This window comes from Cyrtonyx montezumae, unplaced genomic scaffold (assembly GCF_038088225.1).
Source record: "Cyrtonyx montezumae isolate F1298 unplaced genomic scaffold, pur_monq_1.0 scaffold_8, whole genome shotgun sequence".
Taxonomy (NCBI): Eukaryota; Metazoa; Chordata; class Aves; order Galliformes; family Odontophoridae; genus Cyrtonyx; species Cyrtonyx montezumae.
The window spans coordinates 87,813,052-87,828,776 of record NW_027072089.1 but is presented as its reverse complement, the minus strand read 5'-3'; positions in this window follow the sequence as shown (position 1 = coordinate 87,828,776).

Below are 15,725 nucleotides of genomic sequence, written 5' to 3'. Positions count from 1 at the left end.
GCCATTCCATGATCCTAAGTGCTCAACACAGTATGTATTCCTAGGAGAATGCTTCCACTGGTATAGTATTCCAGAATATGCCCTTGCCTCCCTATGATATAAGTTTTTCTGCTGCACTAAGAAACAAGAATAAGCCGTGGACAAAATTTTTTTATGGACTATATTTCTCACTGAACCTCAGCAGCTCTTGATTCTCAGCTGAGTCATAACACTAGAAAAGAAAGGAACTCTGTTCCATGTGTTTCTGCTCTTTCACCTGCTGCTCAGGGAATACTTTTCACAGCTCTAGTGTAATTGATCTAGTGCTTTTGCTTTTGAGAAAAGTCCTGCCTTATTAGTATCTTTCTTTTGCCCATCAGCACAGGGAAGAGGGCAAACATGTAGAGTGCATGTAGAGTGCAACCTGTGAAGCAGTTTTCAGATATCAGGTTTAAAGAGATTTCCCTCGGCAAGAAATGGTTTAAAACTTGCCATTGCATGACTATAACCCTACTTTTGTTTGGAGAGTGGAAGAGCCATTTTCTCACGTTTTCTTTCACACAAAATTAGATGTAACAGTGATCATTCATGCCATATGAGTGACGCACTTGCCATAGGTCAGCTGCTATACTGGTCTGCAGACTGGGATAGGTAAGTAAAACTTCTCTAATAGATCTGCCAAACTCAGGTGTCTTATTTGGGCAGTAGTTACCAAAGATTCTAGTGAGAACATGGATTTTGAATGAAGTGCAAAGTGTTTGATGCTGTTGCAAGGAAGTGTTTATCTGGACTGTAAGGTCAGATTGGCAAAGAAAATAACTTTCTGTGGTAGGTGTTGTTAATAAACTTAGTGTACTTTTTTGTTGTTTTTTTTATCCTTCCTGAGCATGAGGTAGGGAAGAAAGAGGATCATTTGTATTACATTTATTTGCAATCTAATTTGCCAGGCCAAAGGATAGTCTGAATGATCTAATTCTCAATATACTACAGACTGAGGTGAAGTACAAATCATCTTAAAAGATCCAATAATTCTGTTTCAATTGATCAGCTTTTTAGGCAGTATCCTTCAGTTGAGACTTTTCAGATAAGTAAAGTAAATTAGGTTGAAAATAAAATGCTAGTTTCTGAAATGTGGATTTGGCAATGTATTTTTGATCTGATAGGAGCTCGGTAGCATTTCCTCTATCTGCTTGAGGCCTACTGAGCTGAGTAGACCGTTCTCTATCAAAACCCAGTTCTTTGCAGCTCAGTGAATAAAATACTGCAGTTTCTCCCATTGACTGACTGAAATAAAATAATCTATGATGCATGAACAAGTCTAAATGAAATAATAATATCCTTAGCAGTGAAAAACGGATTGGTAATACAGTAATTGAGCAGATTTATTGCCATCTCCTTGAGCTAGCCTGCTGAAACAGCCTGCTATTTTATTTAATCTCATATCAGAGGAATTACTGGCTGGTAATCCATTGTTAAACATCATTTAGAATGATGGATGAAAATGTCAGCTTTTCCAACATAATCAATTCATATCTCATTAGCACATATTATTTATGATTCTCATAATGGGACCTGCAGGGGTCTCCAGGGGGAAATGGAGACCTCAGCTGTTGTTGAAATGAGATGAGATATACTGTAGCTTATGAGTTAATAACTGCATATAAAAAATACTTCCCCTCAGTATTGATTGTCCTTACCATTTTACAAATGAATTGAGTGCCTTGGCTTCCCCTCTTGCTGTGTATGGCAGCTCTTCCTTCTATTCATTTTGTTGCTAATAATTCAGTGAGAAAAATATTAAAGAGCATATGAGAAAGACTGTTTTACAAATAACTTTTAAGACACTGGAGGGGAAAAAAGAGCCTTTGAATGTAAAGTAATAAGAAACACTTTACTGCTCTGTTGCTGTTTGCTAAGGACTTTGGGCACTTTTTCCCCCCTCAGTCCCTATGAAGACAAATCGACATATTTCTCCAGCTACAGCACAGCTGCATTTTAAGGATACTTTCTACCGTATGCTGCCTCAAAGACCAATGAAAAGCAAACCTTGATTCATGGATTTAATGCAGCTGATAGTGCAGCAGTAATCATGGTCACAGTGTCAACTGCTGCCTCAATTAAACTACATTTGAGAATCATTTTATGCTTCAGCTCATAAACATCAATAAAGGAAAATGAGTAATAAATGACTGTCTAGAGTACAAAGGACCAGCTCATATTTCAGATGAAAATGAAGACAAAATGTAGCTTTTATTTGCCTGTGGAATTCCCATTAACTGCATCACTGACAGGAGGGAGTTGGATCAATAGTTGGCTGGCCGCAGAAAACAGTTTCTGGCTGTTCAGCGGCCAATGCAAAAGGAAAACTGTCATATTGTGATCTTTATCAGGTAATCTTCATTACACCAGACCAATGATATATGTATATGCTGGTCAGCTAGGGGCACTTCTAATTCCTGCTTCTATTTGTGGTCTGAGGGCAGTGTGCTCACAAATTATTTGTTTACAGCCATGAAAAACCTTCAATGTTCATCTCTTTTATTCTTTTTATAGGTAATCCATAACTAGGAACTTTCTCTCAAGACTACTTTATTCACTTAGATTTTTTTTTCAAGTGCTGTATCAAAACTTATCTTTGCTTAAGAACAACCTACTAGCAGCTTTTGCAGTTGTTGTTGCAGAAGCTTGACTGAAAGATTTACAGAGTATCCTCCAGTAAGCCCTTGGAGGGTGTTTATGCCTTATTACAGGTATTTCTGGGCTTATTTGAGCAAAGGCAACTTCTAGCTGTGAAGGAAAAACAAACACACTCTACAAACTGTTAGCTTCCCAGGCAGCAGATTGTACATGTGGCAAAGTATATGTGAAACACAATCATCTCCTATTTTTCTCCACCCCACACCGGAGATATTTTATGCCTTTGCAGTGCACTGCAATTCATATAGCTCCATCACAGTGTATACAAGGTGAGGATATGTAGATATAAGAACCTTCTCAGTTTTTGCACACTCCTCAGAACAGTGTGTTTTCAGAGCACAGCTCAGGTTTTTAAGGTGTCAACACTTGTAATTCTAAAGCAGGAGGAAAAAATCACTTCCTCTTCATAGAGTGATAATGTAAATTATGAGGAATGCTCTGAAAGTGATGTTTCCTATTTTCTTATGTTGTCCCACAGTGTCAGAGGCAGATATCTGTGGTATAGCATTAGAGATTCAATCTTTCTGCCAATATTTCATTACATTTTGTTGCCACGCCACAGATGACAGCAGAGTCTGGCAAAATGGTGTTTGACATGGAAGTGAGTATGAAGCAACAGTGCGTCACTGAATTTCTTCAGCAAATAAATCTGCAGCCATTGACATACACAGAATCATAGAATCAGCAAGGTTGGAGAAGACCTCCAAGATTATCCAGTCCAACTGCCCACCTATCACCAATATTTCCCACTATACCATGTCCCTCTGTACAATATATAAATGTTTCTTGAACATCATCAGGAACAGTGACTCCAGCACCTCCCTGGGCAGCCCATTCCAGTGCCTGACTATTCCCTTGGAGAAAAATTATTTCCTAACATCCAACCCAAATCTACCGTTGGTGCAACTTGAGGCCATTCCTTCTAGTCCTATTGCAAGTTACATGGGAAAAGAGGTTGACACCCACCTCATAACAACCCCCTTTCAGGTAGCTGTAGAGAGTGATAAGGTCACCCCCGAGCCTCCTTTTCTCCAGAAAAGGAGAAGCATCAATACTTGCTGAACATTTATGGAGACCAAGCAGAGAATGTAAGCACGGTGAGGAGGTAAGTGGTGTGCTTCAGCAGCACTGACAACAATGTGAAAGATAGGTCATGTTCCAGATGATCACACACAGATGTCACATCATGAAATGAAGAGTGTCTCGATCAGCTTATCCCTGTGATTTGGCAGATAACAACCAGGAAACTGTGTACAGAATTGAATACTGGCTTCAATATTTTGGAAATAAACAGAAATTTCACAAATTTTGCACCATTTGGGTCCCACAAATGCTCACACAGGAATAGAAAGAACTCTGTATTGAAGTTTGTCAGGACCTATTGTATCAGTACAAGACTAATGGTGACAGTTTTCTGGATTGCTTCATTACCTGTGATGAAACAAACACTATCAGCTGGAGTCAATATGGTAAAACACAGCATGACAACATGTTCACTCTCCACCAAAAAAAAAAGTTGAAGATGCAGCCCACAGTGGGTAAAGTGATATGCAGTGTCTTTTGGGATGGGGTGATCCCTCTGGATTTCCTGAAACCTGGACAAATCGTCAACTCTTACTGCTACTTCATAACGCTGGCTAACCTGAAGGCTCAAACTTCCAGAGTTAGGCCAGAGAAGAAAACAACCTTCCTCTTACCACATGATAATTCTAGGCCCCATACCAGTTTGAAGACAATGGAGTACACTGCCACACTCACGGTATAGTCCAGATCTGGTGCTTTCTGACTTTCACCTGCTTGGGCCAATGAAAAATGAATGCACGAGCAACATTTTCTTAGTAAAAATACTATCATAGCATCATAATGATATAGTAGGTCACCTCTGCTGGTGCAGATTTTTATGAGTATAGCATAAAGGCTCTTGTTCTTCACTACTGAAAATGTATCATGATTGGACTTTGAATATGGAGAAAAATAGTGTTTTGTAGCTGATAATTTTCTCTATCAAGCAGTGTTATTATGCTCTTTTGTTGTTTTTTTTTTCCCATAGAAAGAAATGGTTGGCATTACTTTTGGAACAACCTATATATATCATTACAACCTTCAGCTAAATCTTAAGCATTATTATTTACCATTTTTCATAGCTCTGTTCTTGTGAATCATCATATATATGCTTTCTCTGTTTAGTTTCCTGTTTTTCTCTGACCTTGTGAAGTTGAATCTACTATCGGGTCTTTAAAACAGGAAAGAGTTTTCAAAAGTCTCACAGCTTATAATGAGATTTCCTTTAAAAACTTTAAATTTAGTTCTTACAATAAAATGCACTTTGACAATAATATGCAATTATGCGTAATCTGCAAGGTATGTATTTGCATTTCATTGTGAGAGCTAAAGCTGACACTTGTTTTCATGAAGTGGGCCTCATTACTGCTCCTGAAAGTTACCCTCTTCCATTTCTTTCTCTCCCACTCCTTGCATTCTGTCCTTTGTCATCATTCATCTCATCCTGTCCCCTTCTTCTCAATTTCTGTTCTGCAACCTTTTCTTTCTTCTTCTTTTCCTTCCCAGACTCCAGTTGAAATTCTCTCTTTCACTTAATAATGCAGACTGACAATAATACAAAAACACAAACACTGCAGATGACTAAAGTAGCTTTCAAATAGCACATTTTACTTCAGCATCATCTCATAACTTTTTCAGTCTCCTTAGTTATCTTTTGCTCCTCCTTATCCTGTCTTCTGGCTGCTTACCCCAGTAAATCTCTAGTCATATATACCACATATTTACTCTCTCCAACATCTTTATTTGAACTTCTCGTCTCTTTCTACAGAACCTTAATCTCTCCTGTCTCTTCAGATCCTTTTCTACTCCTTTTCTATTTCTCCCTTCATGTCTTCCTTCACTGCTTAACTTTCTTCTGCTTTTTACATCTTCATACACATCACAAATACTTCCCCTAAACCTTGTCACAATATGATGATTCCTCCATTCCCCCTTGTTTTTCATTCTGTCTTCTGATTCCTATTATTACTTCCCTAGTTTCTCATCTACTTCTTTAGTTTCTCCTGGATTGAGGCAGCTGAAAATAATTCAATGTCTTTATGAGAAGCAGGTTATTTCTACAGGTATAAAGCTAGCAATGGATCATGCCATCTCATCAGACAGTCTGGAGGTGGTGGCTATTGTGAATGAATGAAGTCTATCAGTTTAGCAGCCAGAATTGGAAAGGATGTTACAATGATCTCAGAAGATAGCAAAATTCAGGAAGCTCACAGCATTCTCAGGAACTACCATAGTAAACCAATTTTGCTGTGTTCCTCTTTAGAAATGGCAGTGATCACATTCTGGTCTTTGTATTAAAAATCAATGCATTCTAGGACTGAAGGGGTCTTGCATAAGAGCTTGGAGAATTTTTTCATATTACCAAAATATTTTAATATTGTAGCCTAAAAAGCTTTCAATTTCAGTGCATTTCAATCTACTGAACTCCCAGTTTTCCTTCACGAAATGTCGAAAAATGGAAACTCAGCCTGTTATCTGTCTAACACAGAGAACTATGGTGTTAAAGATGTACCAAAAGGACTATTTTTCATATATATTTACATCAATAAACAGAAAATATTTTGAGTTAAAATTCCAGATTAAAAGAAACAAACAAAAGAAAAAACAAAAACAAACAAAAACAAACAAACAAAAGAAACCCAAGAACCTAAAAACATGAATATATTAATGCATTTCTCTATAGCTAAAGATAATTTTACCAGAAATATTTAATTAATTTTTAATATAGTATTTCACTTTCTGTCCAAATCTTAGCAATGACTTTCAGAACAAAAAGTAAAATGATATGTAAAAATGAGGAAAGACAACAGTCAGGAAGAAATATTTTGTTTTGTTTTGTTTTACTTTCTGACTACCCAGTTTCTAAAATGTGCACAAGAAGCCTGAAAATAACATGTAGGTATTTGACCCTCAGTGGTCTTTCTCAAAGTAGGGAAAATAGAATTAAAAAAATACATTTCTTATTATGTTCTCTCCCACAGAACTGCAGTTCTATGGTTTTGTCATTCTCTTCCTCAGAAAATTCCACTGAGATTCCAAAGATTTTTCAAAATGTTGTACCGACAACAGGACAGATAGTGCTATTTGCTTATCCAATTATTTACAGCAATCCTACAGCCAGTGCCTGTCTGCTGTTCAAATCAGCAAGAGATGTATCAGAAAGTGGAGATATAGGGTCTTAGCTTTTCAAGCAATTTGAATACTTTTCCTCAAATATTCATGGTTATTTTAAAACTATTCCTTTAAAGTACTGTAAAGACTTCTGGAAAGCACAGTATTTTTAGTGAAATAGTTTCTTTGTAGCAGGATTGGTTTTTGTCAGCCAGTGTACGTGACTTACAAGAAATAAGAATTTCAACTTTAATGTTCAACGTTCTGCAAAAATTTTAGTTGGATCATTTAGTAGAATATTCTTGTACTAGTCCAAAAGCAAATAAAAAAGAGTCAACAAGCCCTGTCTTTCAGAAAGGAAATAGTCTGTACCAATTGCAGCAAGAAAATAATTATTCCAAAAGTCATTGCCACAAGAAGAGGAAGGTTTTAAATTAGTATAAATTCAAACTATCTGAAAATATTAGAAGAATCACTGAGATTGAGTAGAGACTGCTGACCTGTTTTAATATGTTTTTTAATTTTGCCATTAGTGAGTGAGAGTTTTCTGTGTAGGTAACCAAATACACTCTTGATAAAAACTGGCATTAAGAAATGCAAGTTACCTTGTTCACTGCTACAGAAGTGAGTGTGAGCTACAAACTGAGCCACCAGACATTTTTGTAGTTCTAAAAGAGTGCTCAATTTTTTAAAAAACTTTTCAGAATTTTAAATACTACTAATAGTAATAAATAAAAGAATTAACTGGGACAAAGACCTCAAGTTTCAGAGGTTGCAATGTGGGATCTGATGGGATCTGACAAATGAACTGGAATAATTTATTATTCCTTTGTGGAATGTTTTGTTATTCCCTGACAAAAACTTAATGATATTGGTTTTATTTTCATAATTTGCTACATGGCTTAAAGACTAATGTTAGGTTCCTTCTTTATCATTGGCTCCAGAAATTACAGAAATAAAGGCATTTCCTTTTTCTTTGTTAGTAACAGCAGATGCTTTAATTAATTTCTGAAAAATTCAATGGGTTTTCGCACATTGAAGAACTTTATAGCGAGCTTTGAGAGTACTAAACCATTGCCATAGACATATTCATTGCACAGTTAAGACACTGATTAATGGCATTTTAAGGCATTGTTTATATCATACAACTTTTATATTTTCCATGCAGTTGGGCATTTTAGTAGTATTTCATTAAAATATTATTTTCTACACTAAGATATACACAAAATAAAGCACCATGTATGAACCCATGATATTTTAGTTACAGTGTAGGCCTTTTTTTTTCACTGACTCTATAAATATAAATTCTAAGCAAAAATACTGAAATATACATATTTACTTCCCTTTATATAAATTAGTTTCTGGCTTCTCCACCCCTTTTTGCACTTAGTGGATATGTAGTTTGCTATATTGAATGAATGCACAGGTACATACTGCTTTAAGCTAGGAGCTATCAATAGTATGTAGCTAATACATCATATTGAGTGAAAGACTTCATAAATCAGTTACATGAGGGATCATACAATGCTTTTAGTGCATTTCCAAAGAGTCATAAAAACTATAAATCAGTGTATTTCTGATTAATCAACTCACAATGTCAGCTTTTGGCAATAGTTATCTGTTGTGTCCTTCTAACTGCAGGTGCACTGGAAAGAGGGCAACCATCTGTCACAGGGATGGTTATGCAAGAAAACAGGAGCAAAAACTATTATTCTATTGTCAACATCCAGATGAGTCCCAAATTTTGCTGCAATGGGGCTGATCTTAAAGCATACAACACTCTGACTTGCAGTCTGGAATTTTGAATGGTGAAGTAAAAAAGCAGGTAAGCTAGAGTTTACAGAGTACTAAACAAGCACTGAACTGAACACACATTCAAATATTTCTACCATACCATCATATTCTTCAGATGAATTAAGAGCTGAAGTCAGTAAAATACATGCTCTCTATTTCATAGTATACAGCTAAAAGGGAGCAGAATCACAGACCTGCCTGCATCTTGCAGTCTACAAGTATGCATTTAGCAAGGAACCATCACAGATTCTTTTTTTTTTTTCCAAAGAAAATGCTGTTGAAGAGTGAAATTCCATGCACATCATAAAAGACATTTGACATCAATATTTAATTTTATTAGTTATACTACAAGTACTCTAGGGAACCTGATGGAGAGCCTTCTCTGTATTGATTAGAATACAGCAACCCCACTGCACACTGTTCAAAATAATATTCAATTACAATTAATTTTTCAATTCACAATAATTTAAAATTTATCAAGAAAAGTTAATAAAGATGCACATGGTTGTAACACACTGGGATTTATCATTCTGAGATGGAGATACTATCTACAAATTACTATAATCTTTAATTTGCATAATCAATGTTTTCAATTCATTCTATTTGCCTGAACAAAATTATAGTAATGGAATATTTTTACCACTAAGTGAAAAATTCAGAATTACCTCTTTTTTTTGTGCTCTGCCTTCTCATTTGCACACAAAAGAAATTTAAAATATAACAGTAATGAACAAATTGCTAATAAAATTCAATGAATATGTAAGTCAAAAGAGCTAACTTTGGGGGGAAAAATCATTCTATCAGCTTTGTTATGTCAGAAGCCTCTAGATATCTTTCTTCTCCTTGGCATACTGTGGGTTCCTTCAGGCTACCCTCAATTTACAAACGTTATTTACAGATTAATTTTTCAGTACTTTATGTCTTAAATAAGAAATAAGACAAAAGAGTTCATGAATGGATTCTGGTTCAAAATAGATATTTATAAATATTATTTATTTTAAAAGTCTTATAAAATGATAAGTGGAACTAATTAACTAATTAACAATTATTAAAAAAATAATAGCCAAGTTATCTGAAAAAAATAATTGATACTTCTGTGTGGTGTGCAATCCCAGAGAGCAAATTTAAAGCACTGCATATAGTAACAGTCACTGACATTCAGACATTCAGTATTGGAAACAGTTCTTTGATTTTCCTTGTTGAACATGTAGAAAAGCTTATTATTTCATATTGCTGGCAACAGAAAACTGTTTAAAGACTTCCTCTTCCCAACTATTTCAGGTAGCACAGGCAACAGATCAAGTGAGAGAACATGGTAGGTGAGAAAATTTGACAAGAATCAGATTTCCAAAAAGAAAGACAGTGGAAGTTAAAAGAATATTAGGGGATGTCTATAATTTTAAATCTTTCCCTTTATTATTTTTTGTAATACTACCTAAAATTTTCACTCCCCGTAAAAATATTACCATTTAGTTTGATACTCAGGACAGGTGAGATTTCTCTTGCCCGACTCTGCCCCATCTCACTGCTAAACAGTACTGGGAGGTAAGGAAGTTCTAGTTGTTAAAACAGGAAAGAAATCTTTTTTTTTTTTTTTTTTTGTACAGCCAGAATATTCGATTCAGGGCAAATTACATTACAGAAAATTATGACAATGTAAAGCCCATGAAAGTTCACCCAGGTCACGAAAGCTAAGTTATGATATCTGACAATCATACTTCAAAATTTTGGATTTCTGTCGTTAGTAACTCACCAAAATTGGGCAATCATATTATTTATTTTTTCATTATATTTTAAATAATGTTAAGTTGTAATATGCAATAACTTACAGAAAGAGAGTGAAATATCATTAGTTTTCAAGGCCATATACAGATATGGACAGCATGCAATCACAGGACTACGCAAAAGAAGAACCATATTTTAGTCAACTTTGAGACAAGTAGAGAAGAATCATTGGCTATGTATGTGAGGATTTAGGCTTACACTTTGTTTTGTGTTTTCGTCTTCATAAATATCACCTCCCGATAATAAAATTTTGAATTCAAAAGACACAAAAATTTGCTGACAGAAGAACAAAAAATTAAAATCTGCATGTAACAAATACTTTATGCTATTTAAAATCTAGTCAAAATTAAATAAAATTATTACCAGAGAATATGAACAATTTGATTGTTGTTTTAAGAGGGATATCCTCTAAACACTCATTAACTACTTAACAACGGACAAGAAAATTGGCAAGGTTGTAGAAAGGAAATTCATAATGGATTGAAAACCATTAGGAATGTATTTTTGTTTTGGTTTGTTTTGGTTTGCTTTTGGTTTTGATTTTTTATGATGGTGATGGGTTTGATGATGTTTGAGGGATTGAGGAAATTGGGATTTCCCTTCCCTTCCCTTCCCTTTCCCTTTTTAATTTACGTTAAGTGAACACTGAAAGTTTTTTAGAGTAACATTTTTTATGAAGAATTTTCACAGACTCGCTAAGCAAGTAAAACCCTGACATGTAGGCAAAAATCTGACAACGCCTTAGAAAGTGCTCATGCATATCTGGGTATAATATAGCATAGAAAAAAGCACATATCAAACAGCACAGCGGGGCAAGGATTTCATAGTGCTATTCTTGCTGTGCACTGGGCAGGGATTTTTCATTTCACACATCATCATTCACAGTTTGCTGCAGTGACTCAACACAGTCAGAACATGTCAACAAACAGTGAATATTTTAGTGTGGCTTTCCCTTGAAAAATTAAGGACATGAGATTTTTATTTCAATTATGTTATGTTATATTGGGAAAAAAGTAGAAAAAGAAAATTGTGTTTTCTGTTTTGGCAACAGCCAATCATAAAAGATGTCTGTTCCAAATCCTACTGTCAGCCAGGACAGAAGTAGGCATTTAAGGATAGAAAAAGCATATACAATAAGACAGGGAAGTGAAAGTTGCTGGCTGGCCCACTCATTTTCTAATACTCACTAATTCTCTCAGTTTAAAAAATAGTAACAAGAAGCAATTTCTGAACTGAGAGCAAAAACCAGGTTAAATTTTACCATTATCACCCAAGACAATACAAGTATTGTCTGGAGAAAAAAAATACAAATGTGTGTCAAAAACAAACAAACAACAACAAAAAACCAACACCACTAGTAAGACAAAAGACAGCTTGATTATTCTGAGTCAGAATTGTCTCCCTTTTATTTCTAATCCCTCAGTGGATACCTGGTATCTCAAAAAGTGAGAGTTGTTGAAACATGGGGGAATAGCAATAGATATTTTTTGCTGTACAGACTGCCAAAAACAAAGGACACTACATTTTGGTCATGAAAAAACAAGCAAAAGCAAAGGCTTTGAGTAAGAAAACTTCTGGCTGAGTCCATACTTGTTCCAATATTTCAATTTTTTTTTTTTTTTTTGTGAACCATTCATATTTCATGTGGCTGTACTTGACTCCAGAGTTTTTGTGATTCTTTACAGCACCTTATAAGATAGATATGAAACAGTGATAGCAAAAGCACTTTAACATACAGCATATTCACAAAAACACACATTCTAACAATTTCCATCTGGAAGATTGTAGCAACCTAGATACCCCAAAGCCCAAACCCAAAGCAAAATTTTGCTTTATTCATTTTAATTTCAGTGAATGCTAAAAACAATAGAAGAAACCATAACATGCCAATCTCTAGCTTGAACTAAAGCTGATGTCTCTGGAATCATTCTGAAAAAAAGAAAGGGAGATTAAGACACCAAAGCACATTAAATGATGATGTCAGCAGAATTAACTATTCTAGACAGACTTTTCAGATCATTTTCAATGACAATTCTAACAATATTGTTCTTAATTTTTATAACAGATCTCCTTGGAAACATTTCCCAAGTCACCTAATATCTATCACCCACATTTTTCAATCACAACATCAACAGTAATAAATATTATAATGGCTATTAAATAAGGTATTTAGTATTTTGATGTGCAACTTCTTTCCATGCTATTTTAAATTTAAAATTATTTTGTGAAAAATTAGAGCTAGCATTCAGTTTTCAGTAATTCAATGGATTTTCTTCATTTTCCTCATCTTTCAAAGGAGTTCAAAAATTACTAATTAATCCACACCCACATGGATAAACACTAAAACAAAAGTTTGCACGTGGTGATCTTGTTCCTTTCTATCAGACAGATCTTGTCATAGCAAATTCAAACTCAGTCACTTCTTTATTGTGTTGCTATGTTCTAGCCAATAATCTGATTTCCCTGATCCTTAGCATGAGGAATTCTAATGTAACTGGTAAGCTGTTTAGGTCTATTCGTGATTTAAAATGTACATAAGTCATTCCAAAATATGCCTCTGATTTCTTTCCATTGAAATGACAACCACTATAAAGAGCACAGTAACAGTATTTGATACAGCATATTCTCAGGGGAAAAAAAAAAACATTTTTCAATAGTCAGCAACATTAGCTATGCATTTTTGCCAGCTATGGATGAGAACCTGCATGCTGCATTTGTAAAAATCTGCACCAGCAGAGGTGACCCACTGTTACTGTTGCTACTGCTAAAACACACCACCCACTGCCTCACTGTGCTTGCATCCACTGCTTGGTCTCCAGAAATATTCAGCAAGCATTGATGAATATCAGTGGGAGCCATTCTTCCTGATGGAGGAATTCAACTATACCCCTTTGCTTCATAAGCACTTCCATGTTAGAAGCTGTTTTGTCAGACTGCCCTTCTGCTTCTATCTGTCTCAAGGCAATAAAATGTAATGGAATATTGGTGGAGAAGTTCAGTCTGTACTGCAATACTACCGAAATGTTTGACATTGATAGAAAACATAATAAAAGAGGAGGCATTACTTATGGAGAAGCCCTTGTGTATTTATTGGATATCTTATATGATTATTTGAAAAAACAAAATGTAAAAGGTAATGTATTTTTTACCTTGTTAAAAATCCCAACATCTACCCCCTTTCCTGCAGTCAATGCTTTTCCATGAATGTGGTGCTTATGTCAGCGCCTTCAGCTCAGGCCAGACATTTGAAAATGAAAAGCAGTTCTGAGACGGGATCATTGTGAAGAAACACCTAGCTGGTGAACAGTCCAGAGGAGTACACGGCTCCCCAGAACATTATTTCAAGTGAATGAATCTGTCTTAGTAGCTTTGAAGAGAGTTTTAGTTGAATACTACTGCCATTATTTCTTAATTTCATTGAAAGTATAAAATATAACACAGTTTGTAAATTCTAAGACAGATGTATTTCCCTACATGCATTTTCAAATTTTCTTTAAATTGAAAAAGAAAGAAACACTTGTGATGCAAAGATAGTAGGATGTGCTTCTTCCTCCTTCATGGATAAATCCTATACATTTTCACAGAAAGTACATATTTCTGTAATTATAAAATATGTCATTTTTCAGATTACAGAGCTCACTTTAAGCGTTAAACAGTTTAGGTCACTTTTTATAGAGCCTTGCTCAGTGCAGCACTACAAGACTTTCTGTGTATTTAAAATCTTAAGCAAGCACTCTCTGCAAAGCTGATCCCAAGGAATCCCCTGCCTGCTAACAGCTGTGGATCAGTCTCCAAGCAGGAGGGGAGTTACACATGAAAATTTTTCTTATGTGGAGGGATAGTGGGACAAACTCAGTCTTTCAATCATTCCTTTCTCTCTAACGAGCTCAAGAATTGATTTTACATTGCCCTCTCCACAAAGGAGGGCAGTATGACTGTAAGCATTGGGCTGATTTGATAGCACTTCTCAGAGAACTGAGAGATAAATTCATCTGAGAGAAAAATGTGGGGTTTTTTTACATCATTTATCAGCTTGTTTATTGTAAGCATATGCAGTGGAATTGTTATTTTATTTTACTGCTTCCAAGAAAACAATATTTTAGCCTGATTTTTTTTTTTTTTTTTTTAAGAAAATATCACTTGCTTCACTACTATCTGTTAAAGGTTAACAGTACATTCTGTTCCTTAAAACATCTTGGAGATCTCAGAAAAGCTGAAGTCCTTAGAGATTTGAGATGCTTCCACTTGAAAGTCTATCCAAATAGTGATTAATTACTGGTTATTTCAACAGTGGAAAAGAACTACCTGTAACTTAATAAATGACTACTAGTGAAAGGTATATTTTAACATTGGTATTCTGAGCTCATAATTCACATATACCATGTGCATTTCATTATTAAAATCACTAGGAAAAATATTTTTCATCAAATTAAAATATCAGCTTTGTCTAATAATAGTCCATGCTCTAGTCATGACATGCTAAATATTTTCATCTCTATGTGTTATTTTGAATTAGATTGAACAATTCAGCCTAAAATTCGTCTGTTATGTGTTTCCAGATTTTTGGCAGCTCTTTCTCTACTTTTTTTTTGCTTGTTAGTTGCTTTTTATTTTAAGAAAAATTGTGAGAATTCCATCCTCAGAGCCAGAAACTTTTTGCAGCTCTCTCTCTTCTAGGTTGATACAATGCTGCCATCATATGGTCGATAGTGAGTACAGCATTTGTCAAGAGGGAGGTTTTTAACCCAATACAGCTGCACTAATCACACACTCAATTGCACAGCCCTTAGTATATATACCAATACACAACTGCGAGGTACTAATGGTATCTATCATAAATATAAAAAGACTTAGCATATTAGGAGGTGGCCTCTTTTGAGGCTAAATTCATGACATTATAATTCTATTTACATTCAGTAACTTCATTCTGACAATTAGGTAAGTTAAGGTTAAAGAAGTGAGAGGGTTTTAGAGTGATAGCAGGCATACTCGTCAATACTAAGAACCAGTATGAACATCCTTAACATGAATTTTATTAAATATATTTTATTTAGTTATGTAGATCATCTCATTTAAATTGTCTCAGAATTATCACCCACAGTTATTTCAAATAGCATGTCAGATTTACATTATTCATCAAACAAATAAAAGATTGATTCAAACTAATCAACACTAAGTATCACAAATGCTATTAATCCTGAATTCATAGGATGATTCCAGCCACAGGAAAACTAATAGGAGTCTGGAACAACAGTACTTAAATCCCTCTAAAACATCAGAAATAGCGCAGACAGCTA